The sequence below is a fragment of the Puma concolor genome, chromosome B2 (assembly GCF_028749965.1).
Source record: "Puma concolor isolate L17-30 chromosome B2, mPumCon1.1.hap2, whole genome shotgun sequence".
Taxonomy (NCBI): Eukaryota; Metazoa; Chordata; class Mammalia; order Carnivora; family Felidae; genus Puma; species Puma concolor.
Window position 1 is genome coordinate 26,263,975 of NC_141671.1, and position 27,573 is coordinate 26,291,547.

The following is a 27,573-nucleotide window of genomic DNA, read 5'->3' on the forward strand; positions in this document are numbered from 1 at the left end:
CCTGAATCATAGGAAGGGGACTTATAGTGGAGTCTCTCAGCTTTGTTTCATTACCATCTACTCCTTTTGCAGAGATTTCAGACTTTTCTCCCCCTGGTGGAACCCTTCCCATGAAATCTGAACCACACAGGTACACTGTTACCTGTTTACATATTATAGGTCAACCTGTTTTATACATAAAAAGAATAAGGTTTTTTTTCACCCTACCTAAACAACCAATTTTTACACCCTCATTACGAACGCATGATTTATAGTTAAAAAAAAATGTCTCCAGGGGAGTTGGGCAATATATCTGTATACCTGTATGCAAATGCCTTCTTTATATTTATTTATTCAATAAGAAACCACCAACTCAGTAACCTGTGGGGTTGGAGGATGCAGAGCACCAGGTGTCAGGCTTTCATAATGGCCCTGAGCCTTTTTCCGTGGGACCCTGACACAGTAAGTATTTCGGGGACCATTAAGTTCACTTTCAGAGGAATTGCCAAACTTTGGAATAGTTTATTATCTGATATATCTTAGTTGAGGACAAGGTAAAAGAGATGGGAGAAAGATGGATAGACAGGAATAGACTTTTTTTTTTTTTAAAGTAAGACATCATAAAACATTATAAGTCTCTTTAGTTCTGACCTAATAGCACTGTTAGGTTTGCGTTTTCAGACTTGGTCACTGTTGTCCAAACATTACTCATTTTTGGCTGCTTAACAGATTCCTATGGGAAATACCATGAGGGCTTTCATCTTCAATATGGAAAAGAATGAGTTATTCACCCAAGCTCTGAGAAAGTAGCCCTCGTAGTATTTCCCAATGACAAGGTCAATAAGATATATGGGCTAATTGGGAGTGTTATGGGTATGTATTTCAAAGTTTTTGTAACTTTTGAACTGTAAAGAAAATGTCTTTTAAGTCAGATTTTATAATATATCCTCTTAATTTTTTTCTGCATTGCTAATGGTTATTTAGAAATGTGGACAACCTATTGTCTTAGAAATTTCTACAAACACAGAAGTTCTAGAAACTGCCTTTTATAGGGGCATCAGAGAATCCTATTTGTGATGTTAATGTACTCTGTCTCCATTCAGAACATAAAACAGTTGAAAGTTTTTTTTCCAACACATTAGGTACAGATACTTGCCCATGTAAAATTCTGGGTGTCCTGGACCAAACACACAGATGATTCATATTGTTTGTGTCATTTCAGGTTCTCAGAATAATTAAAATTATGATAGTTTTATGTTATTTGGTGTAATATGAGAAAAAAATCTTATTTTCTCTAAAAGTTATAGCAATATAGTAAAAAATATAAATATTGCAAATCAAGTCTGTGTTCCTAAGAAAATGTGTAACATATTGATAGAGAAATTCCTAAATATAATTGATCAGAATATGTCCTTATCCATTTATCTAAAACACTATAGCTGTAAAAAGCATATTTATCTATTAGTGTTTCCAGGACTTCAGTTTTTCACATACACCTTCATGGGTTTTGCCATATCTGCATACTACTTTAACCCCTATCAATTAATATGTTCACAATATCAAATCATTTAAAATGTTTAGCAAAAATTTTAGAGTGAAATTATGGTTTAGATATTCAGATATACAATAATGCACACAGATAAACTTTAAAAAATGGTTTGTTAGTTTACAACCTTAAATCACCCCAAATCCCTAGCAATGACATGATCCCAAGTCAGTCTCTGGACACCTGGACTCAAGAAGCTATTTCCACATCTTTGCCCTGTGCCACTTTGTACTTTCTACTCTATTTCTCATTTTCTGCCCAGCATGCAGTAACAATAACAAAGATCAGGGAAACTGGTAATGAGTGGACAGCATGGAGAGAAGAGAAATCCAAAGTCTTTCCTCTAGATAGTGGATACACAGAGAATTGGTAATAGGTAAAGTTTATGTAGCATTTTTTCTGTGCTTGGACCCATGTTCTCCACATTGTCAGTCTTGAGATCCCATAAGAAAGCAGAGCTAAGACAAGAGCATGTAGATAGATGATTTATTTTTGGAATTGACTTCAGCAACTAAGTGTAGGGGCCTGGAGAGTGTGAAATAGATAAGGAAAGAAGACCTAAAAAGTTCACATTGACAAGCTGACCACTGATGGGCTGGATGACCTCAGAGCTGCCCACTGGTAGGACTGGGGCGTGGGGAGCATTGATGCACTGGGCCATCCCCACTGGTCAAGAGCTGTCACATGGGGTGACTAAAATCCTAGCACTTTCAGTTGCACGCACGTAGGTGATTGTTGGTTCTCAGGGGACATCCCACACAATGCTTCAACCTCACTTACAACTTTGACTTCAGGAAAAGTGTCTGATTTGCTAGTCCATTGATTGCGTGGACGTGATTCGTGCTCATTTGGATACCAGCACAATCCTGGCTCTGCCTACTTGAGGGTTCTAATGAGTGCAGGTTATTGTGGTATTTCCATAATGAATGGGACACTAAAGACCTGTGCTCTAGTATGGAGTCAGTGTCTCAAAGATTAGGGACCTAGAAACATAGTTCTTAAGGGATCTTGGCAGTCAGCTCATCCAAATCCTTCTTTGAAAGGGGGACTCAAAGTCTAAGAGAGGTAAAATGGACTTGCCCAAGATTCAGTACGTGGAGGGCCAATTCTTTCTTAAAACCAGAATTACCTTCCAACTGTGTTTTCCATGCTGCTCTTTACACATTTTGTTTTATTTGAGCCAGCTTTTTTTCAGAGAGGGTGGGCAGCACTTTGCATGGTTGCTGCTAAGGTTCCCTCTTGGCCATTTCCAACGTGGACACAGCACAGCAGCTACCCGGGTCAGCCGGCCCAGAGCAAGGCAGCATGTCGACTCCTGCAGGCCTGCCTCGAAGGATGGCTGGCCATCAGCCAGGCCTGCTGGCATCTTGTCTTGGCACCACCTCTTTCTAGGCAGGAGCATCCTGCTTCTTAATTTTCCAGTGCCTCAGGCTCTCCCTCTATGAACAATTCTCCCAAAGCTTCAGCTCAGGAGCCAGGAATCTGAGCAGCAAGGAGCCCAATTAGAAGACTCAGGTTGTGGGGCATCTGGGTGGCTCAGTCAAGCATTGGACTTTGGCTCAGGTCATGATTTCAGGGTTCGTGGGTTTGAGCCCCATGTCGGGCTTTGTGCTGACAGCTCAGAGCCTGGAGCCTGCTTTGGATTCTGTGTCTCCCTCTCTCTGCCCCACTCCTGCTCATGCTCTGTCTCTCAAAAAGGAATAAATGTGAAAATAATAATAATAATAATAAAGAAGATTCAGGTTGTGACAGAGCAGGTTTAATGCTCCTGTCAGTGGCCAGGTGTCAGGAAATTCTAAAACAAGGCAGTGAGCAAGCTAGAATGAGTGGTGTGTGAGCCCAACCTCTGATTTGTCTACTAGACCTCTAGCTTCTAGAATTGGGCATTCTAAGTGTAAGCAGTGAACAGGGTTGTAAACTTTTCCTGTTGTTCCACTTTATATAAGGTTTAGGGCTTATCTGAACCTAATTGGGGTGAGGGGTGAGTACCAAGATGAATTATAGAGACAAGATGTTAATTTCTAAGTGTTTTTTTCTTATGTCCTTAAGAAATGACTCTACTTTGGGGTGCCTGGGTGGCTCAGTGAGTTAAGCATCCGACTTCGGCTCAGGTCATGATCTCATGGTTTGTGAGTTCAAGCCCCACATCGGGCTTTGTGCTGAATGCTTGTTCAGAGCCTGGAGCCTACTTCAGATTCTGTGTCTCCTCTCTCTGCCCCTCCTCTGCTCGTGCTCTGTCTCACTCTGTCTCTCAAAAATAAATAAATGTAAAAAAAAAAAAAAAAGAAATGACTCTACCTTCTGTGCAATATACAAGTGTTATAATAGTATTTCCCACATCCAGCCATTCAATTCTAAGTTGAGTTTTGCTCTGCTGTTTTTGGAGTGCCAGCCTGCAGGTATACCACTGGAATTTTTAACTGCAGAGTTCTTATATGTGGGCCATAATAAGCAACTTCTGGCAAGAATTGCTGTCTTCTCAATTCCAGAGCATCTGTCATTCTTGGGGCCCACTTCCGGGTTGGATATCTTTGTCTCTAGCATATATTTGGTCTACAGGATGGTTCCAGATTCTGAAAGGGATTTTGAGCTCCCTTAGACACAAGAAGAGAGGAGGAAATAAGAGCTGAATATTTTATTTGGAGTTTCTGAGTCTCCTAGACTCTGCCAGAGGCCTTTGCATGTCCCTGAATCACTCAAGTCCCTTCAGTTCTCTGGAGAGGGCTTTAGAAAGTGTCTCAGGTGTGGCTTCAGAAAGTGCTCATCCCCCCATTCCAGCCTTTCCCCTAAGGAAGGTCCTAGAAGCCACGGTGCCCAAGGAAGAGAAGCAAGGGGATGGAACAGGCAAGGGGAACACATGATGAGTCTACACTGTTTGGCACTGTCTTTCACTGGAACATCATTCACTAGGCCAGCAGTTCTCAAAGTGAAATTCCTGGGCCTCCCTAGGGTCCCTAAGACTCTTTCAGAGGTCTGCAAGTTCAAAACTATTTTCATAATAACTTGAATATTTGTGCCTTTTTCACTGCATTGACATTTGCACTGATGATGAAAAGGCTGTGGTGGGTAAAACTGCTAGCACCTCAGCACAAAATAAGGCAGTGGCACCAAAGTGTCCCAGTAATCATAGCGTTTTTCACCACCAGACACTTGAATTTTTTGTTTTGTTTTGTAAAGAGCCAGTCTTTCTTAAAAATGTACTTGATGAAACAGGAATGTAAATGTATTTAATCAGCCTGTATCAAAGTCATTTAGATCTTCGTGCGTATATACTGTTTTACTTTACTCAATAAAGAATTGCTGAGGGGCGCCTGGGTGGCTCAGTTGGTTAAGCGTCCGACTTCAGCTCAGGTCACGATCTCGCGATCCATGAGTTCGAGCCCCGCGTCGGGCTCTGGGCTGATGGCTCAGAGCCTGGAGCCTGCTTCCGATTCTGTGTCTCCCTCTCTCTCTGCCCCTTCCCCGTTCATGCTCTGTCTCTCTCTGTCTCAAAAATAAATAAACGTTAAAAAAAAATTAAAAAAAAAAAAAAGAATCGCTGAGTTTCTACTGCATGAAGACACCCTGTTGATTCTGTGGGGACTGTCCCCAAATCGTTGCAGGATACGGTTCTGGTTTGGAGGGAAGATACCTGAAACTCAAAGACACACATAGTTTCACTTACTGATGGTTGATGGTATCAAAAAGAGGCAGAAACTGATGAAACAAGATCATTCATAAGATATGCATTTAGGTTGCAAAGGGCTCTTGTCTGTTCAGTCTGAACTCCACGTATTAGAGATATTAGGATCTTCCTTAGACCACTTGGAAATCTTTAGCTATTTGGAAATTTAAACATGAATGGTGACCTGTGTTAGGTCTTACTTTCTTCCCAACCTTCTAGAATAGGTATGTTGAATTAATATGATAACATAGGTAAGTTTCTCCATTCTTTTTAAAAATATTTTTAAATGTCCATTTATTTTTGAGAGAGTGCGAGTGGGGGAGAGGCAGAGATAGAGGGAGGCACAGAATCCAAGGCAGGATCCAGGCTCTGAGCTGTCAGCACAGAGCCCGATGTGGGGCTTGAACTCATGCACTGCAAAATCATGACCTGAGTTGAAACCGGATGCTTACCAGACCAAGCCACCCAGGCGCCCCTAGTTTCTCCATTCTTAAGGCTGTGTTTGCATTTGCCAATTTAGGATTTATACTTTAACTTGGGTCTATTTATTTACTTACTTATTTTATTTAACAAGTATGAAAGTGGCCCTTACATGTGTGCCAGACCCTGTTCTAAGCTGTTTACAAATAAATAAGGACTCATTTAAGGCTTATAGGCACTACCCTGTTTGGCTGTATGGATAATAATAATGAGTGCTACCATTTATGTTATGTTTATTGTGTCCCAGGCACTGTGTTAAGCACTTGTCATAGAGCATCTCAGTTAAATCTCAATGGTCCAATGGATTTAGTATAATTGTTACCTCTGTTTTAGAGAAAAGTAAATTGAGGCTTAATGACGTCAGGTACTTGCCCAAAGTTATGCAACTATATACCATGATATCCCGTGGATGGGTTAGCTTTCCCAATAATATGAAAAGGAAAATTATATTTGTAGAAAATTTAACTGGAATTAATTTTTAAAAAATTAAACATGAAGTATTTGAAAACAAATGGTCTCTGATGAATTTTCTAAGGGCAGTTTGTATTATCCTCACATTATCTGAAATATAGTTCACATTTGATGACTGTTTTGCTTGTTTGTTCTATTTATGCAAACACAGTCAGACTTGATGGATAAAAAACGATCCACTTTCTTTTGCATGAGTCAGGCTTTTTTTCTGGAACTGTGATGTAACAGTGGCCTCCAGTGGAGAGAAGTTGCAAAAGTCACTGCGGCAGTGCAGTGACGTTAACAGCACTTGAGGCTAATCCTTCTGATCCTATGATCAGAAGAAACTGTCTTGTGGCTGCAGTCAGCCATTGTCAGGCGTTGGTTCATGAACACAGTGGAAGCTGGGAGAGAGAATACATTGGAAGTATTATTCTCTCAAACATATAGTAAGGTTGGAAAATCATAAACTAAATTAGCTTACTTTATTGTAAGAATATAGTACATAATATACAAAATATGTGTTAATTGGCTGTTTATATTATTGGTAAGGCTTCTGGTCAACTGTAGTCTATTGGTAGTTAATTTTTTGTAGAGTTAAAAGTTATATGTGGATTTTCAGTTGTCAGGGCATCAGCAGCCCCAACCCCACATTGTTCTAGGGTCAACTGTATTTGACATACAGAAGGATTTAGTAACATGGGCTTACTAGGACATGAGAGAAGACAGAGCCCATTTATTTGATTGGACACATTACTCAGTATGCCACAGGAGACAGGCAATGTGTGACTCCATCAAGCCTGACACAGATACAATTTACAAAGATTTACAAACTCTCAAATTACAACAAGTACTATCACCCCTATGACAAAAGGGGCAGGAGAGACTCTACTGGTGTGCTGTCCAGCACCCTTGTCTCTTGATACTTCAAATGGTGAGTGACAATAACTGTCTTACCTAGCTGTCCGATACCACAGGACAAGCTGCATTCTCCACCTGTCCAGTCTTCAACCCTGAGACCATCCCTGGTCCCAAGCTCAGAAGGCCACACAGTTTACGAACAGAGCTGTATATTACAGTGAAGTTATTGGGGGGTTAAAGGGGATAAAGGGAAGAATGGAAAGTCACCAGGAACAATATCTAACTCTTAATCTTGTGCACCAGAAGGTAATGACTTCTAATTGAATCCTATCAATCTATTTCCAATCATTCTATTTTAATACTGTGTTTGCATGATCACATCATCTTCTGTGGGCTTATTAGTATTATTCCCCAACACATAATGTTGGAAATTCTCGGATGCACCTACAGTATTAAAGGCTCTGAGCAGTCCCTTGTTAAAACAACAAAACCATTTTAACCAGGCACATGGGATGCATTCAATAAATGTTAGGTCATATCTGAAACATTAGCATTCTAATTTATCTTAAGAGCTTTCAAAATTGATCTGGCCACTGAACTCTTCTGTTTCCTGACTCACGTTCATGTTTTAGGGTGCCCTAAGATGTACCTTGGGGAATACTGGTTTAGAGACGATTCATTATTGACTCTGGTATCAAATAGGCCCCGATTCAAATCCCTAAGGGACCCCTTACCAGCTGTGTGACCTTAGTTATTTAACCTGAATCTCTGTCCTTGGTTCATCAAAATGGGTTGGAATGCCAACCTTGCAGAATAATTGGGAGGATTAAATTAGCTAATCTGTTAGCAAATGGTTTGGTGCCTGGCACAGAGATGTGGCCTCCATATTTAATATCTGTTCCCACTTCTTTATTTTCATCACACCTTGCCTCATTCTTTCTCTTCTATGCCTTTTGAAATCCTTCGTGTCCTTCAAGGTTAGATTCAAATCCTCCCACAATTGATTCTTATCTGACATCTTGCTTCCTCCCCACCCCCACCAAGTATGCACTGACTACATCACAACCTGTGCCATTTGTGTGGATATTTTTGGTGTCTTTTCTGGCAATAATTATTTCATAGGTTGGGCCTCTGCTTGTAAAAAAGCTGGGGCTCCTTGCCTGTGGGGATCATTCCTTAGATTTCTTTGTATCCTTCATAGCAACTGTGCGATGCACATCCATTTTCATTTGTGCTCTAGTGCTAAAATGTGCTCAACACATTTTAGGAACAATTTCATATTTTAAGCCTTAGAAGTGAAGATAATTATTAATATCCTTATTTCAAATATTTAAACAAAGTAATGAGTAGAGTCAACCTCCAAATTGCAGAATATTTGGAATAATATTGGTGTTGGACATTTTCTCAAAAAGATCTAAGAGGATGTGTTTGAATGGAATTTTAATCATTTCTAGACTGGCAGAACCAATTTTGAGAGGTCAGCATGATCTGATGTACTGCAGCATTCTTCATTACCCACAGATCAGAATGTCTGAGATAAGAGAATACCAGGAGTTCTGGTGCTTGCTGCCTCCTTCTGGAGAAGAAGGCTATCTGCCACCTCTTTCTCTCAAGTTGAAAGTGTCTATCAACTTGTACTCTGAAATTGCTCTAATAAAATTAGGTGAAAATTGTGTATAATTCTATCCAAGGGACATTTCATAGGTTCTGAAGCCCATTTTGGAATTACTTATCCAAAAAAGTTAATTTGAATATAGTTTTTAAGATAAATTAAAAATATTTTTTAACGCTTATTTATTTTTGAGAGGCAGAGAGAGACAGAGCAAGAATAGAGGAGGGGAAGTGAGAGAGGGAGACACAGAAACCAAAGCAGGCTCCATGCTCTGAACTGTCAGCACAGAGCCGGACTCAGGGCTCAAACCCACGAACTGTGAGATTATGACCTGACTTAACCGACTGAGCCACCTAGGCGCCCGTGAATATAGTTTTTATTTTTATTGTTTTCATTTATTTTATATATTCTAACCTTTGACAGTTGTGCTATTTTATGTATGATGAAGATAGTCATTCACCACAAACCAGAATCTTACTACCTAAAACGTGATCCATGACTCATCAGCATCTCCAGGGAACTTGTTAGGATGCAGACTGTTAGGGCCAACTTGCACCTACTGAATAGGAATCTCCATTTTACTAAGGTCTCTGGATGCACATGCAAATACACATCAAAGTTTGAGAAGCACTAGAATATTCGTTACCTCCTGCAATTGAAAAATGAAGGGTTAATTAAAGTTTACTGTAAAAAATTGCTGAAATAAACATTTACTATTGCACTTATGAGTATATGTTTACATATGTATGTTACATATGCATACATGCATATCTATTCAGGACACATGTGTATATGTGTGTATCCTCCAAGGGGTCTCTCCGGCTGTTTCTTGGGAACCAGGCAATATCCTTTCCTGAACATCTTAAGAGCATATTTTCCTTGATAAAATAAATATGTCTAATAATAGTTCTTTCCATTTGATTTCCCAGGCAGACAAAACACAAAACTTGCACTCTGTCCAGTGAGATTAGCTGGGTGAGAGAGCATGTGAAGTGCCAGGCATGGTCTGCCTTCCCTGTGAAGGTCACATTGGTCCTCTCAGAGACGGGTGTGGACATCAAGTTCCTTGCCCATTTGAGAGGTTGTAGCCCTCTGATGAGACTCTGCGTCATGGAAATTCCTTAGTCTGCTCTTGTCGGCAAAGCAGCAGGCAGTATAATTGAAAGCCACATATGTGCTGAGTAAAGGACTAATCCGTGAGAATCTATCTGATAACTGAGTTACTTCTGCAGGTGGTTTCTAGCACGTAACCATGAGCACGTGTGGTGTGGAGTGACTGGATCCATCCCCTTCTGCTGTTGCCAGTTTTAGGATAGCTTACGGTTCAGAAGCTCTCAGGGTCAAGTGAAAAGGTCATTGGTATCTGGAGTTTGTCGGTCCATCTGGGCTTTGCCATTCATGTTAGATAAGTGACCTTGACTCTGAGCACGTTATGTAACTCTCTGATATTTGTTTGTCTGGGATGACAACCACTGTTTGAAGGCAGCATTTCTCTAACTCTTTTGAAGATGGGAATCACCTAGGATTCTTGGTGAATGGACAGATGCCTAGCCCCCCTAAAACTATTGGGCCAGAATCTCCATGAGTGGAGCTTGGGAATCTGTGTTTCTAATAACCCTCCAGGGGATTCTTGTAAGAAGTGTGGTTAGCACTGTTCTAGGGAAGCCATTTGATTAATATCCAGCTCACTTCCCTTCTTCAATTCCTAAATTTGTTTATATCAGGAAATGCCAAGTGGCAACAAAGAAGGTGATGTTGTGTCATTGCTGCGGGTTGGTTAGACCATAAAAAGATACTAAACTTTGAAATATCTAGAGATGCCTGGGTGGCTCAGTGGGTTGAGCATCTGACTCTTGATTTTGGCTTTGGTCATGATCCCAGGGTTGTGGGATTGAGCCCTGCATTGGGCTCCATGCTGAGTGTGGAGCCTGCTTAAGATTCTCTCTCTCTCTTCTTCTGCCCCTCCCCCCAACTCATGCTCACTCTATCTAAAGATGAAATAAAAAAAAAGAAATATCTAGCTTGAGTACTCATCATCCCTACCTCTTAAGTTAGTGTTGTGACCACTTGAGTTTCCATTTCTATAGAATAAGCTGGAAATTATACATACAGTTGATTTTTGCTCTGAATCAATGTTACATAAATGTCAGCTGATATTATTGAGTTTCTTGACCCCTCTGTTGCTTGTTAAGTCTCTCAGGTATCTTGGTCTCTGGGGATTATGAATTCATGGAAAATATATATATATAATTTACATATGTATTACCATTCCACCATAACTCTTATGTCTTTATATTAGTCACATCAAGACTAAGATAAAAAATATTTTGTAGGATTAAAAATTTGGTTCTCTCATATCCAGTGAGAGAAGAGAGAAGTCTGGCTTCTTCACAGTTTGGTAGAAGATGCAATAGGTAGTTAAGGTAGCAAAAGAGGATTCATTCAGGATAAAATGAACAGATTAAAAATAATGTGAAAAGAAGAAAGATATAATAAAAGGTTTAAAGAAGAATTGAGAATCGTTTTGCATGATGTGCAAGCTGGTAGAGGGACCTGTCCCTGTCTAAATAATTATAATAAAGCAAGCCTTCTTTGAATGTACTTGAGACACTGAATGAAATTCAACCCCAGGGTTATTAGCCCTAAACATATCCACAAATAGATCAAGAGAGCAGTTGGGGACAGAGGGTCAAGGAAGGTTGCATGTGAAAGAATGTTTGGGAGGAACAGCCAAGGTCAGGTGGAGTGAAGCTCAAACCTTCTTCAGTGTGAGGTCACTCTCAGCAGAAATAAAGCACCAGTGCAGTCCCTTTGGCCATTCCTGCAAAGCCCTCTAGATTTTCAGTTTTAAGGCATTAGCAGTAAAGGTTCCACCCACCTCCCAGAATGTTGATTCCACCTCTTCCCAAAGCTCCAGCAGCTTCAGGGTTCACTCCACATGGCCTGGCACAGAACAGCACTCCTAGGGTCACTGTGGAGCTGTCCAATAAACTCTGTCAAGACCAGAGTCCAGCTCAGACGGATTCTGGCTGTGTGTGGGCCCACGTGGGAACTACTGTCACCAGAAATGTAAGGAAATGTACCGTTCTGCTCAGGCCAACTGGAAAAGATTTATGAAATGCTTCCCAAGTGCCCAGATACCTGCTAGGATCTATAGAGGAGGCCAAAGAAATGGGATTTACAGTACCCATCATGATTAGCTGTTGGACCTCTATCAATTCCTGTAGCTTGCTGAGTAGGTATTTGAAATATGGGGTTAATAATATTGCTCTCATGCTGGCTGCTATGCAGAATATGTAGGGACTGTGTATGAAACACTTAGCACTATGCCTGATATGTGAGTACTCACTAAATGGTAGCTAATGTTAATGTTGTTGTTACTGTTACTGTAGAAGCTGATCATTTAGTTGGGGTTGAAATGTCTGATTATATGAATCAGGAAGAAAACAAGATTGGGAAATTCATGCATGGTGCTTGGGGACTGTAATTCTCCAAGTGGAGCCAGCAGGCTGGTCCAGGCTGACCTCTTGCTGGATGAACCTGCAGGGGGCTGTTGTTTAGGGCTTTCTCTCCCCTCACTTGGGTTTATGCAGAGATGGAGTCACCCACAGGCCATGGGTTAGATTCCCTGTTGACAAGCTCACTACCACGTAGAAGGGACCATGTCATGGCCATGTATTGTTATGATTACCCTCCCCTTGCTGTCACTTTCTCTACTTTACCAATCCCCCTTAAAACTCCAACTCAGGAGCTGAATCTCCAAGTCCTTTTGGAATGAAAACAGATAAAATAGGCCTATGAAACTGGAATCACAGAGCTTGGAGTTTATTCATTTTGCGAGTCTTCACTGGGCACCCCAATGGGTGGGTGTTGGGCGGGTGATGGAGAGTGTAGTTATGTGGTGAGTAAAAGAAAGTCTCCCCTCCACTCCCACAATCTCACAGGGAAGTCAGGCCATTAAAAAGAGTGCTGAGGGTGGAGAGAAGCACAGATGGGGGATTTTACCTAATCTGTAGGTAATTCATGAAGGTCTCTTTGAGCGTGTGGTGTTTTTCAGTTTGCACCTGTAGGATGAGCAAGCATACATAGAGCAGGGCAGCACACAGGAGGTGGTCAATAAAGGTGAATTAAAGAAGGAGGCATACGGGGCGCCTGGGTGGCGCAGTCGGTTAAGCGTCCGACTTCAACCAGGTCACAATCTCACGGTCCGTGAGTTCGAGCCCCGCGTCGGGCTCTGGGCTGATGGCTCAGAGCCTGGAGCCTGTTTCCGATTCTGTGTCTCCCTCTCTCTCTGCCCCTCGCCCGTTCATGCTCTGTCTCTCTCTGTCCCAAAAATAAATAAACGTTGAAAAAAAAAATTCGAAGAAGGAGGCATAGCAGAAAGAGTTGGAGGGGAAAGGCTGAGTGCCCTTCCAGACCTGCCTAACCAAGATCTTAGAGTGGAACCCCTTAGCTGGCTTGAGTGGAGATACCAGAGGGTAGCCTGTTTCCATCCTTTTGACAAGTCTGATTTCCTGCTAATATCCCTACCATTATTTTGTCACCCCTAAAAGTTAATTCTGGCAGTTCCAGGGCTCATTCCTGGGACTTCTTAGAAATGAAATTATACTTGGTGCCATTTCCCTTCCTTCTGAAATTACTATTGCTATATTTTTAGTATGTTTTAGAGGAGTAAAAAGCATTACTTACCTCTAGTTTTCCATATAACCACTTCTGATGACTACCCCTTTTAAATGCTTTTTTTTTTCCAGGCTATCCAGTCTGAATTAACTTTTCTTTAAGAAAAGGTCTTTCGTGGTTTATAAATTTTAATGTAAGATGCTAACTGCCAGGATATTTTTGGACCACAACCAGGGATTTAACCAGCCTCCCTTAACAGATGAAACGAGGCAAGCCTGCACTGCACCTGGACACAGTGGCTCTTTCATCGTTCACTTTCAAAGTCATGACACCTCCTGGTTTTAACCTCAGGACGTCAAGAATTTTCTTTTAAAACCTGTTTCCTGGAAATAGGTCTTTGCTGTGCTAATGGATAATTTTTCACTTCATATTTTTTTAAGGTGCATAAATTCTATTTTTTTCCTCTTGCAAATAAAAAAAACAGGGTATGGAGGGGCATGGTAAGAGTCTCCTCTGTCTTAAATAGTACAGGCCATCCCTGTCCTGGATTTTTAAATATTTCATTAGCAACAAGGGATTCTTACACTGCCCTATTCATTCCCTGCTCCTCCTCAGACACTGGACTGATTATTTTGATTAAAAGTGCTGAGTAAGAGAATGTGGACTGAAAATTAGGCTCTTAAGCAAACGCCAGAGCCTTTAACCACATAAGGACTTGCTCCTGTGGCTATTTGGAGTCCTTTATTCAATGTTGCAACTAAGCAAAACTGGGTTTTTGAGACTTGCCTCCTATCCATGTTTTCTCCTTCTTTCTTCCCCTATGCTGGGCAATTCTCCTCAAACAGGCAGTCACTCCAAGCTGGAAAAGTACCTGTGTGCAAAATTTTAACAAGTGTTCCCTCTAGGGCAGTAGATTTGCAGGAACTTCTTCTATGTGCCCCTTGAGCTGACATCTTGGTCATGTGACCTCACTTATGAGAGAAGAAAAAGGCATCTCTTCCTTAGGCTCAGCCAAGGGAACACACTGGCTTTCAGTCCATTTGCCTCCTCGAAGGGCAACTTTGTTCGGTGTGTGAACCACTCACTGAACGTGGATGTCTTGCTGGAATGTAGAACCTGTTCTTAGTCTGCTGTCCATTCATTCTTGTTGAACTGCTAAGAGTTCATTCTTGAGAATCTAAATCATGCATTTGCAAAAGCTTAGTGGGTTTCCTGGTAAGGCAGTGCTTTAGGGAGAAGAAAAGTTAGCATTTGCCAAATGCATCTCCATCTGGATGGAGGTAAAAAGTTGTCTTGGGCCCAGTGGTCCTGCTGGGAGAATTGCTTGAGTAACCCCTTCTGGGTTATGTAAATAATAAAAAAAAAATCACAGAAACCACTGCCTCTAGGATAGGTTTCAACGAGTTCCTTTGTAGTCGGTCAAAAACTTCTCTCCCAATGGTCTTGGTGGGTAAATGCTGAAAAATGCCCCTGAGGAGGAGCCTCCTAGAAAGAAACAAAATGAGACCTTTGCTTTTCTCCCCAAAGTTATTGAAACACATCTGATGACCTGAAATCTCCAGTCTGGAAATTATCCAAGGAGGCCGAAAGAGAACCTCTCCTTGAGGGGGTCTGGCCCACTGCTGTAGGCAGAGGCTGGGGTAGGGTTGCCAAATAAAGTTCAGGCCCCCAGTGAAATTTGAATTTCAGATAAACAATGCATCATTTTTAGTATAAGTATGTTCATGCGCTATTTGAGACATACTTATACCCCAAAGTTACTCATTGCTTATCTGAAATTCAAATTTCTCTGGGCTTCCTGTACTTTTATTTGCACAGTCATGGGGTGTGGCCCGTAAGTAAGGCTACACATGCTGTGCTTTGTGACTGTGGCTGTGAACGGAAGGCCCTGGAGCCTGGAGAGCCCAGGTGTGAGGGCAGTTGGTGGACTGGACCACAGGAGGGTGTGGGGGCACCGAGGACCCATTGCTCGAAGGCACCAATGGGGGACCAGCCATGACTTGATTGTCATGCTGGGCACTGTACTAGCCCAATGGGGAGGCAGCTACAGAAGGCAGAGGGGCAGTAACCTGCAACTATGTGCACTGCGAATGTTCTCCATTTCTCTCTCATTGGAACTGGGTGTGTATGGGTGGAGGAAGCCAGAGAGTCTACTGATTGGAAGGTGGGGGCTGGACTAATTGAAGATCAAGAAAATACAGGTGTGAGAGGGGAAAGGTACAAACCTCCCACTGTACAGAAAAGAGTAAGATTTCATTGCACCACCTGTGTCTTACCTACGAAAAACAACCTTGAAACAAATAGGAAGAAACAAAGCATGTTGCAGCAGGATTTGCCCCCCACTGTCTGATGCCACTTGCTAGGACTTTGTGTTTTGAACTGTGGCACTTGGGTAACTTTTAAAAATAGAGGTATCAGCTCTGCTAATTACTACCCAAGTTGCCTTGGAGTCATGACTTAACTTTTCTGTGCCTCAGTTTACTTGTGTGTGGAATGGAAGAAAAATGAACATTTAAAAGGTTGGGGTGGCTTGAACAAGGGCAGTGTCAGGCCATTGTTGAGTCCTCAGTAAATGCTGGATAATAATAATAGCAACAACAACAACAAGGAAAAAAAAGGAGAAGAATATATGAAGCAACCAGGTCACTTTTTTTTTTTTAAATTTCTGAGCTCTATCCCAGACACGTGAAAAATTTCTGATCCTTATGTTTAAGAATCTAGTGATTCTTAGGTATTCTAAACTTTTAGAAACACTGACTTTTGTTTTCTATGAAAAAATGCCTGTCCTTGGGGGGCTTCCCACCTACTTATAGTGTAGGTTGTGTCCCTGAGACTCTGAAGGAGAAGAGAAACTTTCTAGTGCCTCCTTGCCACCAGCTCTAGGGCAGCCTCTTTCCCTGACACGCTCCCCACTCTTCTCAATTTCCATTTTTACCCCAAAAGGGCTTCCCGGTGTCTTGCTCCTTCTTTGTGTCTAGACTCTTGGAATAGTAGAATACAAAGTTTTTGTGTTTGAGGCAGAACACTGGATCTACTGTATTTTGTTTTAAAGAGTAGCAGCAATTGCCTTTGATTTAGTTAATGGGGCCAGTTCTTTAAGATTAATAAAGATTGCCAAATTCTTCATGTCCTTGGGGTTCCACCCATCTGCCTGCATCTATGCTCTCTGAAACCACACAGTGGACTTTACTAGAGCCACATTTCAGGTAACAGAATATGACACATATTTATAATTCCCAAGTATCATATACCACAAAATTGGTCTTTCCTGCTGTAAGGTAATAATCCAGTTTTAAGATATTTACATAGAATTTTGTTTTCGCTTGAGTTATCATTTGGTTAATTATATAGTAAAGAAAAGCCAGGGGTGTGAGGTCTACTTTGGTCTCGGGTTCCTTTGAGCTACTCACTCCTACTTTTCAATGTGCTTTCTCATCTGTTGTAATATCCTTACAATTCTGCATAGGGCTTTTGTGTCCTCTAAGTTGGAGCAAGTATTTTCTCAGTGGCTAGGAGAGTGCACTGAGGATGGAATTTACTTAAGCAGACACCTAACACTGAGATCTGGTTTCACGAAAACCACTCACCTACAGTCTTGAAACACTTGCAACTATTTCCTGGCAAATGGCTATGGCTTTGTGTGCCCAGAGCTCCTTCCTTCCTCTCACCTCCTACATCTTCTCTGCTTTTTATTACAGCTGTCTGTAACTTGAAACATTGTACTTTTCTGCAATTCTATAGTTGTAGAGCCTCAGTACCATTTTTGGACTTTGAAAAGATACGTTTCCTAAATACACTGGAGATGCTGATTTTTTTCCTAGTCTTGTTAGAAATGCTTTAGTGCCCCTTAACTCTTTGAAACATTTGGTAGTATGTGCAACCAATAAGGATAAGAAGTCAGCCAAAAGAAGGCAGCCCAGCACCCATGGCCATTGTTTGCTACTTGGTAAACTCTATGTCAGTGTCTTGAAGATGAGACCAGAAATGTTGACCATGGTATGTAAGAGTAGACCTTCCAAACACTGAGGTCATTCCATCCTGCAACATGATCATGAAATCATGAACCTGTAGCTGTACAAACATTTGTCAGTGATATTATAAAAAGGGTTTGAATGAGACACAGTCACAAAGTATAAAACTCTTTGATTTTTTAAAATATTGAATCCTGAGATATGTTGAATTCTGATTTATATTCCCCCAGTACACATGAGATTATTTTTAAAAGTACTTTGCATATCACGATTTAATTCAAAAGATGTTAAGTCCAATATCTCACTTAGCTACACAGTATATTTAAAATTTTATATATAGTTTTAGTGAGCTTGAGTTGTGTCATGAACTTTAACTTGAAAAATTATGTTTCGTAATAGAATATGAGGATTCTCCATGAGGATATTTCCCTGTTAGTCTTTATCATCATCAAGATATTAACGAATTTTTCATTTCTCTGGTGCTGTGCTACATACAGTACTTAGAAAGTTAGGCAGACCAGATTGTTCTACATGTGTTCACTCCATGAAATGGATTCCTTCCAGATCTCCAGAAAATAATGAACTGTGGAGTGGGTTAAAATGTCTTGTATTACTTAGCAACTGACCATAAAGGTCTAAAGGATGGATTTCTGTCGTGTGAGTTTACTTGGCAAAAGAAAAAAAAACTTTATTCTTTCCTCCATAATTTCCCTTATGGCTCTCAGTGATCCTTCACACTTTTGTTCCTCAGCACAGGGTGACTAAGGATCTATAAATGTCTTTCTGCTTGGTTTCTTCTCAGCTGGTTCAAAGTCAGAGCACCCCTTCATAGCTCCTATAAATCCAAACCTTCTGGGATTTCTGTTGTTTTTCCTTAACATAATCCTAACAGAAAACAACCCCCCACTGGACCCTTAGGAGCAGGAACATTAGGATCCGGGGGTTTGGTCCCTTCTGTGTCTAGCTCGCCAGCACAGGTGTTAGGTGAGAAGGAGAAGCATCATTCTTGGCTACAGGGAGACTAAAGTAGGATAAAGTCATCTTTAAAATGAGCAGAAAGCCAGTGTAAAGAATATCAGGAATGTAAAAATTAAATTTGTGTAGAAAGGCCCAGAAATAGCCAGGTTCCCCTGAATGCTAACAACTTAACAAAAGGTGTCTGTCTAGCCAGATATGTCTGGAGCCAGAGTCACCCATAGCCCAACCACTTCTATTTGAGCTCTTCTTGAGGATGCAAAAATTCCACACTTTATGAGGTGTTTTGACTAAGCCATGAAAGAAGAACTATGGAAAATTGATTCTAAATAAAAAAAATGCAAACTGTAGAATGCCAGTGAGAAAGAAAACCTCAAGATAGCCCAGGATGAGGGCAGTCATCCAATTTTATTGAGATCTTTGCATCTTTTGTACTTCCAAATATTTGAATGCTGAATTGCTTGAGCAAATTCACTTCAAGCTTTAATATATGCTCTTTTTGATGCTCCACAGAGATAAGAAAGCTTACATTTAAAACTTTACTTTGTCATCTTAAGAATTATCAGATATCACATAACTTTTATTTTTTTAATTAGAGAAGTAAAAAAAGGAGTTGGTATATCATTGAAAAAAATGTGAATTATTAAATGTAAAAGTGAATTATTAAGGTTATATAACAGGGTGTCAAGTTGTCATGCTAAAACTGGGGTGGCTCACTCAGAGTTAAAATGTTTTATATGTAAGATACATAGAATATTTTTACATAAAATCTTCATATTTTTCATATATTTTAAAATATTTATTATACATTCCCATAAGTCATAAAGTTATATAATGTTTTTGGTGAGAAACAGCAGTCCTTACCATTATTGTCCCCATTTCCTCCTCATCAGAGGTAAGCATTTTCATTTGTTTTAGTTGATTCTTTTGTTACTTACTTTCATATGTCTAAATAACATGTATATGTTATTTTTTCATTTCATAGTTAGACTTCTTTCATTGAATGCTGTAGAAAGACAAGGATTAAGTCTCTTTCGTCTCCCACTTCCAACACACACACCAACACACACACACACACACACACACACACACACACACACACACATACACACACACACCTTTTCTCCCAATATAATTATAATTTTTGGTTAAATAAAATTTCAGTGTTTCAATTATTGTGATTTTGAAAATTCTATTCATGACAGAGAAATGTAGAGCTTCATTGTGTATTTTCATTTCTTGCTTAGCCTTTTCTTTTTCCTGGAGTTATTGGTTGCCTTGATTTAAAAATTTGCTTATTTAAAAAAATGTATTATGTATCAAAACCAAACTTAACTTTCTAAACCTTTTCTACAAATCTTCATATATATTAGTTATCCTACCAATTTTATCTTCTTAAAGGAATTTCTCCCAGAGACTTCTGATCAATCTGAACTTTAATCCATTCTACACTGGTTGCCCTCTAAACCTGAAGAACAGTTGATATCCTAGGATTTCTACTCCCCATCAGTGTAGAGAGATCCTATCTCTTATATTGGGTATCATCTGGTAGTTATGCTTTGTTTTTCTTTCTTGTTTTATGACTTTGTTTAGATAGAACACATCTTCTAGTAGTTTCCTGAGAAGTGATGGAGGGATGTAATATTTTTGAGATCTTACATGTCTGAAAATACCTTATTTTACATAAGCACTTGGATAATAGTTTATCTGGCATATAATTCTAGATTAGAAATAATTTCTTTTCAGGATTTGGAAGGCATTATAGTTTGTCTTCTAGCTTTCATATTTCTATGGAAATGTCCAAGTAAGTTCAGAATTCTGATATTTTGTATGAGGCATATATTTTTCTCTCTAGCATCTGTGAGACTCTCTATTTGTCCCTGATATTCAGAAATTTCATAATGATAGACCTTGTACATGTTATTCATCCACTGTGCAGGATATTTGCTGGACTCTTACATCTTTCAATCTTGGAAAGTTTCTTGGACAATTTCATGTTTCTTTGTTCTTGTTCTGGAGATCCTATTATTTGAATGTTGGATCTCCTAGTCTAGGCTTCTAAATTTCTTATCTTTTCCTTTCATTTTTATTTTATATATCTGGCTGCTCTGCTTTCAACATTACTTCCTTATTGTGGAAACTTTTTAAAAATTTTCTTGTCTCCTGTATGGTATTAATTTCCAAGAACTCTTTTTAATTCTGAGTGTTTCTTTTTTATGAATCCTGTTCTTGTTACATAGATTTTATACATTCTGTTATTTCTCTGAGGATATTGGTGAGTTTTTTAGGAATTTTTTTTCTCTGCATAATCTCTGTTTCCTCTAATTGCTTTGTTTCATTAGTTTAAAATCTCTGTTTTTCATGTTAGGGCAGGGATCCCAAAACTTGTCTGCATATTAGAATCACCTAGGAAATCTGAAAAACTTCCAAAATCTAGGCCACATGCCAGACCAATTACACCATAATCTTTGGGAATAGGACTTAGAGATCAATATATGTGAAGCATTCCAGGTGATGTTATGGGATTTTGTGGGACAATTTAAGATACTTCTCAATGTTTTCCTCTTTTGTCTTAAGATTCGGCTTTCCTGCTTATGCCTCCAGCTTCTATCAGTGTTATCTTTCTTTTTTTTTTACTGTGTGTTTGTGTATTTATCATTTCACAAATCCTTTTACTGTTATTTTAATGGAGTTTAAGGAAGGAGCAGAGTGTGGAGTTTAGGAAAGAGTATGTTGAAAAGGTGAGTTTTGAACTGGAAAGGTCCTATTGATATATTTTCAGGTATATTAGCAGTGATTTCACTTCTTATTCTAATAAGGGGTTACTAGTTCAAAAATAACCCAAATTTTCATTAAATATGACAGCATTGTCATATAGTCAGTTACACAGTAAAACCTCATGTAGTCAAACTTTGCTAACCAATAATTGGTGATAATGGACTTGGTTAAAGTTTACTTTTGTTCTACTTGGCAGAGAGAGGATTTGATTTAAAAAATTAGTGTAAACAAGATTGTAGATTAGCAACCTAGGTAAGAGAGAAAATATTCAAAGATATTATTAGAACTTACATGTGGAAAGACAAACTAGTTCTTCTGATTACAAATGCTGCTTGTTGATGTGAATCTGATATGCATGTACTTGAACCATACTTTATTAGCTATTAATTTGTATTACTGAATTAAATGAACTGGATTAAATTTACACTTCTTTTTAAACAAATTTCATACTTTTTTTTTTAATAGACTTCCCAGGTACCTGAACCTGGAATTGTTAAGAACTTACTCTAATGAAAATAACAGAAAGACAAACTGTGAAATATAACATGTCATTTATAATTAATAAATCACTAAACACAGGCAAGAAATTTAAGGGCTATAAAATGCCATGCATTTTCACAGTCAATTAATACTTAATTATTTGGCACATTCAATTCTGTAGCTAGGTGGGAAAAATTACTATATTTAATTGCTTTCAAATTCACAATTTTACCTGTGAAACGGTGGCCTTCTTTTCATACTCTCAGGGACTACTATAAAAGATGGGGAAATTGTGCCTCAGTCTTCCAGTTCACAGAGTATTCTTTTATTTCTTTTTAATACTACCCATTGGTCTTTTCTTTCCTCCCTCTATTCTTTCTTTTCTTTCTTCCTTCCACCCTCTCTCCTTTCCCCCTTTCCTCCTTTCTTTGCTTCCTCCCTCCCTCCCTTCTTTCATTCTTCAATGATGAACATTCAATGTGCTGATTTTTATGAACAAAATTGACTAGAGTGTTTTCTCCCTTGTGGATAGGTGTGACTCTAGGATATAACCCAAGATTTAGCTGCACTTCCTGCCCTTTGAAGAGTCTTCTTTGTGAGGAGTTCTGGCTTTCCCTAAGAAGCCCCAAGACTTTTGCTCAAAATTAACTTCCCACTTTTGCTCACTCCTTACTAGTAAGATCTGTCTGCAATACCAATCCAAAGTGATGTTGGTGGAATGGTGCAAAGAGAATGCCAAGTAGCCTTACAAAGTCACTTTAAGGCCTAATGAGATTAGTGACTTCCAACCTTATTAATGTAAAAGAAAAAAGTTCACAGACTCATAATAGCAACTATACTTCTGTTATTTCCTGTTGAGAAAATACATGACTGAAAGCTATTTTTATTCAGCGATTCTTTCAAGTAAGTCTGAATTTTACCAACCACACCAGTATAAACAAACATTTGAACAATAGTCACGCATTCAGTTCATGCTAATTTTTAGCCACTATATCACTTAGGAATTTTATGTAGTTTTTAGAAACACAGCTCTAGCTATGGTGGATTAAACACATAAAGATTTAGACCTTCATGATAAAGAAGCCCATATGTGTTGGTTTATAGCCAAGATCTCTGAAATTCTCTGGCCTTTCCTTCATGGTCCCAAAGTGGTTGCTGGAGCTCCTGACATGATATCTGCTTTTCTTGAAGCTTGAGGAAAGAAGGACAATGGAATGGCAAAAAAATTTCTTGCAAGATTTTTATTCTTTTATGCTTATATCTCAGTGGCTACCCCAAAGGAGGTTGAAGAATGCAGCACATTATCTAAGAGCACAAGTCTCTGTTAGAAGATGGGAGAGGGATGTTGCCTGGGCAATCTATGACACAAGCTGTAGACAATGCTGAGAGTGCATCTGGAATCATGGGCAGCAAGGGAGTTCTCAGTGTGTGGGCTAGATGTCCAGGATTTCTTCCATCTCTAACTCTCTTTAATTCTATGACATCTTGGCATGCTGAGCTTAGGGCATTTCTCCGAGGCGGAAGCAGATAGCGAAAAGAACACTGAATGTAGATTAAGAAGACATAGATACAAATGCTAACTATTGGCCAGGAACTGGGGAAAATTGCTTAACTTCTCAGAAGCTCAGTTTTCCCCTCCAAGAAGGAAATCAGAAATGTTTTCCCAGAGGCTCCTTGTGAGGATTGACTGAGATATTAAGAAACCCCTTAGTGCAGAGTCTTGCACATGTAGGTGCCCAGTCAATGTGACTTTGAGTTGAGGAGCGCAAGGTCATGGTCCAAACTCAGAGTTGGGGACAACTGGGGGAGTGTGATGTGCTGGACCTCTGCCTTGAATACCACTTAGTGGGTGCTGAGGTGGACCTGTCAGGGGTCTGTTTCCCAATACCAAACAGTGTGTCTCAAATGACTCGACCCCAGAAGCAGGTGTAAATTGGATTGCAGAGGTGTGAGGCCCGCTCTATCCTGCGTATCTGTGCTCTGGAGGTCTGCATAGGTATCTGCTTTATATTTCACGATTTTCATTTTTTATACTAGTTAATTTACAGATGTTTGATCAGGTGTGAACTTCTACCAAGAAGACTATAAAAAAGCAATTTAACAAGTGAGTCTGAAATGCCATATGAAGGGTCAGACTTTACACATATTACGTACTGGACTTTAAAAACGAACAAAGTTGCCCTTTCTTTTTCATTTCCTTGAGACACTCCTGGAAGGAAAGTTCAGGAGTTCAAATTGCCTATTTTGGGCTGCTGTCCAGGCAGCCACACCTCCCTGCCCCTTCTCACACTGTTCTCTTTCCCCAAAATGTTCTTTTCCTCCTATTCCCCTGGCAAAAACCTACTTATCTTTTAGGGCTTCATTTAAGCAGCATCTTCACCTCAAAACCTTGGTACCCAGGACCCAGGCAGAAGTAGTTCCTCTTTTCACTGTGCTGGTTGGCGTATTGCCTATCTTGCGTCTTTCCCATAATAATATTAGGGGTTTATTGAGAGCTTACCATAAGCCCAGCACTGTCCTAAGTGCTTTACATATGCTCATTCATTTAATGCTCATAAAAACTTGATGAAGTAGCAACTATTATTATCCTATTCCAGATGAAAACTGAGGCACAGAAAGATTAAGTAGTTTACCCAAAATCACATAGCTAGGAAATGGCCAAGTCAGAATTTGAACCCAGGTTCTTTTTTTAAAAATTTTTTTTAATGTTTTATTTTATTTTTGAGACAGAGAGAGACAGAGCATGGACGGGGGAGGGGAGAGAGAGAGGGAGACACAGAATCCGAAGCAGGCTCCAGGCTCCAAGCTGTCAGCACAGAGCCGGATGCGGGGCTTGAACTCACAGATGGTGAGATCTTGACTTGAGCCGAAGTCGATTGCTTAACCAACTGAGCCACTCAGGCACCCCTGAGCCCAGGCTCTTAAACAATTATAGCACATACATGATAATTATTTAAAAATGTACTTATTATCAGTGTCCCTTACTAGGTTATAAAGAGTTTTCTGTCAGGGGCTCTGTCTTATTCCTCTGAGCATACCCAACATTTTATCTTGAATGAATGAATATATATGTGTACACGTGCTAGCTTGGGATAACAAATTCAAACTGTACAGAAAACTCTAAAATGGACAGAGATTACTCTGTGGGCCCAATTCATGTTTCTGTCTATGCAGTTAACACTGTTAGTCATTTCTTGTGCTTTCTTCTAGAAGTTTTTATGCACATTTCAGCACATATGCAAATGCTTTAAAGATTTATCCAAAAAGGATCATGCTTAAACACATCCTTGCTAGTATGTACAAGTCTATTTTCAACTTAAAAAAAAAAGAAAAACCAAAGAAGAGGTGATTCATGATATTTTGATTATGATGCCTTGAAAAGGCATCCACAGACTTAGTTTCCATAAAAACTGTTGTCATTTGGGGCACCTGGGTGGCTCAGTGGGTTGAGCATCTGGCTTTGGCCCAGATCAAGATCTCATAGTTCATGAATTTGAGCCCCTCATTGGGCAGTCTGCTGTCAGCACAGAGGCCGCTTCAGATCCTCTCTTCCCCAACGTCCCTTCGCCCCTTCCCCGCTTACTCTCTCAAAAATAATAAATAAAAAATAAAAAAAACCTGTTGTCATTTAAAATTATTGACCATAACACCAAATCCAACTTTTAAAATGTTCTAACTACGTGGTAATGACCTCAAATCTTTTGGGAAAGAAGAAAAGAAATATGGAAAAAGATAATTATCTAGCTTAAGCAATCCACTTATCAACAGTGCTTACTTAGAATCCTTTCATTTCTGTTATTCTGCATTTACAAAGAAGCATTTACTAGAGGGATTTTTGTTTGTTTCTTTGTTTAGAAATGGAGCTGGGGAACTGAGACCTTTGAGCAGAGTGTGAAGTCTCTAAAATTCATGGCGGCAGGAGTCAGTCATGGGAGCCTGGGCAGTGGGTGTGCATTACAAACCATGGGCTCCTGGCTAGTAGAGAAAAGTTTCCATAAATCTTGGATTTGCCAAGGAACTTTAGTTTCACACATGCTCTGAGTTCTTCTACTGTGCAAACATCTCCTTCTCTGGCAGGGAAAACACCTTCATTTTCCATACGGTGCAAACATGTACCTCTTGCAGAAATGGAAAGAGACCATGAATTTCTGCAAAGGTGAACCAGAGAAGAACAATGTATTTGTGATCTTGATCCTTAACTATAGACTGGGAGCTTGACGCAGGACTAGCTCAGCAGAAAGCTTCGACAGATGCCCAGTAGGGATATACTCCTTTTCCTTGAGCAGATAAACTCTCCTGGGCTCGGACCTCTAATGGAGCCAGGACACCTTAACATGCCTTAACAGCCTTAATAGCCCTTTTCTCTGTCCACAATTGTCTGGTTAGCCTACTTTTTTTCAGAAAATTCCCAAACAGCAGAACATATATTAGCTTTTATGATTTAAAAAAATAATGGTAAAATATAAAATATACTACCTTAACCATTTTCAAGGGTACAGCCCTGTGGCTTTTAAGTACATTTACATTGTTGTGCCACTATCACCACCATCCATCTCCAGAACTTTAAAAAAAATTTTTTTAATGTTTTTATTTATTTTTGAAGGAGAGACAGAGCATGACTGGGGGAGGAGCAGAGAGAGAGGGAGACACAGAATCTGAAGCAGGCCCCAGGCTCCGAACTGTCAGCACAGAGCCTGACACGGGGCTTGAACTCATGAACCGTGAGATCATGACCTGAGCTGAAGTCGGACGCTTAACTGACTGAGTCACCCAGGCGCCCCTCCAGAACTTTTTCATCTTGCAAAACTGAAACTTTTGAACCCATGAAACACTAACTCCCCATTTCCCCGTCCTCCAGCTCCCAGTAACCACCCTTCTATTTTCTGTTTCTATGAATCTGACTCTTCTAGGTACCTTGTATATGTGGAACCATACACTATTTGTCCTTTTGTGATGGGCTCATTTCACTGAGCAAGTTTTCAAGGTTCATCCATGTTGTAGCCTCTGTCAGAATTTCCCTCCTTTTTAAGGCTGAACAATATTCCCATTGTCTGTATAGACCATGCTTTGTTTATCTATTCATCTGTAAATGGATCCTTGAATTGCTTCCACCTTTTGGCTATTGTGAATAATGCTGCTGAGAACATGAATATACAAATATCTCTTTGAGTCTTTGCCTTTAATTATTTTGGTATATACCCAGAAATGGAATTGCTGGATCATATGGTAATTCTATGTTTATTTTTTGAGAAACTGCTACACCATTTTCCACAACAGCTGCACCATTTTACATTTCTACCAACAGGGCCCAAAGGTTCCAATTTCTCCACATTCTCATCAACACTGGTTTTTGTTTGTCCATTTTTGTTTTTGATAGTAGCCATCCTGATGAGTGGTATCTCATGGTGGTTTTGGCTTTTATTACTTTTCACTCGAAAAAAAATCATTCTTTATTCTAGGTTCAGGTGGGAGTGGCAGTGACTTATTTTTCTTTTGAAGACACACAAAGTTCTCTATTGAGTCGTAGCTCAGGGCACATTTGCCAGCCTATCCTTGGGCCTAAATATGGAATACGACCTTTAAAAGGTACTGGCTGGGAAACCCTGCACCACCTGGCTGTGCTGGTCCTTGGTGACCTCCCCAGGGGATTCCTGACAGTTAAAGCTTGTCCTGACTCTTGGGGTGGGGAACTCCCCCTCTCTAACATAATGCCAGTGGCAGCTTTGTACGAACTCTTATGTAAAAGGAAGAGTGTTCTTCCAAGTGTCAGGGTCATGCATGGACACTCCTTCTATTTCAGCAGTGGTGACAGACTAGATGTAGAGACACACAGAAACTTCCCCTTTGGCAGTAGAGAGAGGATTCAGAGCAAACACAGTTTGTGCAGACACTTGAAAATGCTTGTTTGAGGAAGACTAAATTGAGTTAGTGTTTTTGTTGCTTTTCTTTTTCCAAAAACACACATTTGTCACTGTATCTTAGTCTCACAGTAATCTTTGGATCTAGAAAGTAGAAAGTAAGCCCATTTGGCAGAGAGAAACATGGTCTTTGAGCTATTAAATGCCTTCCTCAGGGCACACAGTTGGTGAGCAGAAATGGGACTAGAACCCAGCATCCTGGCTATAGATCAATAATCGATTTTGATGGAGATGACCTC

General features: G+C 39.9%; 1 protein-coding gene across 4 annotated transcripts in view; it reads left to right on the forward strand.

The window, feature by feature from the left end:
• MYLK4 (myosin light chain kinase family member 4) overlaps window positions 1-27,573 on the forward strand; it is an 86,688-nt gene that overhangs the window by 7,137 nt on the left and 51,978 nt on the right. The gene's annotated exons all lie outside the window — the stretch shown is intronic.